At 50.2% G+C, this 3491-nt stretch overlaps 1 protein-coding gene across 1 annotated transcript in view; it reads left to right on the top strand.

Moving 5' to 3' along the window:
• The first annotated feature begins 1366 nt into the window (after positions 1-1366).
• UBE2E3 (ubiquitin conjugating enzyme E2 E3) overlaps positions 1367-3491 on the top strand; it is a 104991-nt gene continuing 102866 nt past the window's right edge. The window contains exon 1 of the mRNA XM_027126793.1: positions 1367-2497. The gene's annotated coding sequence lies outside the window, so the exon portion shown is untranslated. The remainder of the gene's footprint in view (positions 2498-3491) is intronic.

The raw sequence follows: 3491 nt of genomic DNA, 5'->3' as shown, positions 1-3491 counted from the left end.
GGAAGGACCCCATACCAAGAAGAGAAAAAGAGGAAACCAAGAGGGAACAATCTTCTTGTGGTAGCTGATGTCTACTTTGTGGTACTATTTTGAGGGGTCATATGGGAAAAAATTTTTATTACATACTTTATAGAATAATTTGCACTAGATGAAATATGTATGTGCTCAGGAATGCCTATAAGACATGATCCCTGTTTCCAAGGGTAGACACGGCAAAAAAAAAAAAAAAGAGAAAGATAAAACAATTACAAAACAGGTGTCCTGTGAAGAAGAACTTCAAGTTAGATAACAATTCATAACTTACAAGTTGCTTCTGGTCAGGATAGTGATGTCAGATGACCTTGGAGGAGAGCTGTGAGCTGGAAAGAATTTCTTGAACAAACCCCTTTAGTCAAGTGAATAATGGTAGCTGAGTACCTAATACTGTGAGGGCAGGCCACTAATGTCCCTCACCTTATGGAGCCATTCATTTTTTTATGGTGACTTTAACAATTTGGTAAGTACTATTTATTGAACACCTATTATGTCCCAGGTACTTTGCCCAGAGCATTATCTATATTATCACTTATTGATCCCTGCAGGCCCAGTTCATTGCAACTTCTTTTGACCCACACCCCATGGTGCATAACCCCAAGCTGAATTAATAATTCCACTGCTAATTTTTAATTCATAATTAATAACACTCCACTCATTCTGTCCACTCCTTGAATGCAGCACTTCTCATCGTGTAGTCTACATTTCTGGTTGTTCCACTACCCACTGAGCTCAATAAGAGCAGCACCCATATTTCACTCCAATTTCTTAGCATTTGGTAGTTCCTAAGTAATCTGTTGCGTGAATATTGAGTGGAACTCCATGACTTCAAACTCATTGAAGAATCATGAAATTTTTGAGCAAGGATTTACACTTCTGCTACATACGAGAAAGATTTAACTGGAAAGAGTAACTTGCCTGGGCTTCCCTGATGGCGCAGTGGTTAAGAATCCGCCTGCCAATGCAGGAGACACGGGTTCGAGCCCTGGTCTGGGAAGATCCCACATGCCGCGGAGCAACGAAGCCCGTGTGCCACAACTACTGAGCCTGTGCTTTAGAGCCCATGAGCCACAACTACTGAGCCCACACGCCACAACTACTGAAGCCTGCGCGCCTAGAGCGCGTGCTCCACAACAAAAGAAGCCACTGCAATGAGAAGCCTGCGCACCACAACGAAGAGCAGCCCCAGTAGCCCCTGCTCGCTGCAACTAGAGAAAGCCAGCACGCAGCAAGGAAGACCCGAAGCAGCCAATACATACATATGTACACAAATAAATACAATTTATTTTTATTTTTTTAATACAATTTATTTTTTTTTAAAAAAGTAACTTGCCTGAGGTCACATGAATTTGATAGAATAAGATTAGAATCCAGTTCCCTTGCTTTTCAGTCCACTGTTGTTTCTTTTTTCATGGAAAATGCTACCAAACACAACTGAATATCTTTATCTGCCAATCTCCTAGCCCCACCCTAATCCTATCAGCAAATTGCCATTGGGCCTTCAGTCTACTTATGTAATATTAAATTTCCTAAAATATCCCATTTTATACATAGCTTTCCTTTCACAACTTCCCATTCCAAATAGAGCAAAATCCAAACTCCAAATTGGTTGGCTTTTGCTGTAGCAGCACAGTGTAAAAGTTGGGGGAAACTTCTGCCTGTATTTTCACTAACAAGCTCTTTCCACAGGTACACTTTGATCCAGCCCAGTGAAACTTCTCGTCAACACACACACCATGCTCTGTCTGAGACTTCCTATTCCTTCTGACTAGAGTGTCCTTCCTCCTAATCGACCTGGTACACTTTAATGACCTGTTCCCCTTCTGGACTGGTTGCTTCTAGCACAGAGTAGAGACCTGGCTTGAGTCACACAGTAATTGAATGAGTGAATTTTGTGTGTCCAGCACCTAGGGCATAGCCCTCTGAAAGGTTCGCTGAATGACTGTTGTCTTTGGAAAATCACAGAAATGTAACTTACTCGTCAGAACTGTAAGCAACAATTTACCAAAACTTTTCTATTTGGAGGAAAAATAAGTAAATATATTGGCTCACTCAGCCTTTTTTTCTCCTTTTTTCTTTCATTCTAGTTCAGATGTTATGACTCTGCTATTGTCACTCCCTCTGTGAACTCCACATTCTCCCAGCACCCCTGCCCCTGACACTTGTGGGAGAGGAATCCCCAAATTCCTTAGGGGCTCCATCACTGGAGCAAGTTCTCAGTAGCAGAAGAAGGTCTGGGCTGCAAACAGGAAGTTTTTGTACTTCTGGCCACTTTGTGCCTGGGGCAAAAACTGCAGAGTCCACCTGGAGATTGCAAGAGAGAATGACAGAACAAAACTAACCTTCCCTTAACCCCATCTGAAGCTTTTCTGTGTAGACATTCTGACCCAGTATCACTTAGGGCTTCTCTTTCCAGAACTGGCGTCTAGCAGGCACATCAGAAGGGCATCCAGCAAAGCATCAGGTATGAACCCTCCTTACAAGGTCCCTCTTCACTTAAAAAAATCTTGAGTGGGACATCTCAATAATTGTTCTGAATTTTTAAGTTTTCAAAGCATCCGAAGGACCTTCCTCTTTGGAAGGCTGAGGGCCAAGGAGAAGCAGAGGCTAGTCACCTAGTCTCGAAATCCTTTTTTCCTCCTTCAATGCCCAAGACCCCATCTTGCCCCTTTAGCTCACACGGGGGGCAAGAAGCAGCTTTCCTCCGCCTGCGTGCCTGGCTTCGTCAAAGACACCCATTAGTCTCCAGTCTTCCAGGGCAGCGGGGGACTCCCGTCCACGCGACCCGGGCCCTTGCCTAGGCGTGGGGGCCCCGTGGACCACGCTGGCCCGTGTGTAGGGAGAGGAGATGCGGCCAGCCCCGGGGATGACCCTGGCCCCAGCCTGCGGGGGCGGGTAGTCCAATGGGCAGCCTCGCTCCGGAGGCGGGCTCAGGCCGGAAGCCACCCCGCGGCACAGCGGCCCCGCGAGACGGCGCCCGTGCCCCTGCCTTCTCCGGTAGCGGCTCCGCGGCCAAGGGCGTCAGGGTCCAGCCCGCCGGGTCCCCGCCGCGCTCTTTGTCCTGGCCGCGCGCGGGCGGACGCGTGCGCCCCCCGGGTGAAGGGAGGCGCGGAGAGAGCGCGCGGGAGCGCGCGGGAACAGCTCGCGCCCGCCGGGCGCCGGCGGCGCGCGCCCCTCCGCCAGGCAAGCAGCGAGCGAGCACGCGCGCCGCCGCCGCGCCCTCCCCTCCCCCCGCGCTCGCCTCGGAACTTGCTGACTGCGCGGCCGGGAGGAGCCGAGCCGGGCGGCGGCAGCGGGAGGCCACAGTGCGCGGGGGTCTCCCGCGTCCCCTACGCCTCGCCGGGAGCTCGCGCCCTCGCCCAGCCGAGCTCCCACCCCCCCCCTTTTTTCCGAGGGCGCTGGGCGGCGCCACCCTCCGGCCGGAGCCCGGCACTGCACAACCCCCTCCGACTTTCAAT

The sequence above is a fragment of the Aethalodelphis obliquidens genome, unplaced genomic scaffold (assembly GCF_003676395.1).
Source record: "Aethalodelphis obliquidens isolate GAN/ISIS:26980383/991018 unplaced genomic scaffold, ASM367639v1 scaffold2, whole genome shotgun sequence".
Taxonomy (NCBI): Eukaryota; Metazoa; Chordata; class Mammalia; order Artiodactyla; family Delphinidae; genus Aethalodelphis; species Aethalodelphis obliquidens.
The sequence above is the reverse complement of the archived record's forward strand: the minus strand, read 5'-3'. Positions and strand labels throughout refer to the sequence as shown.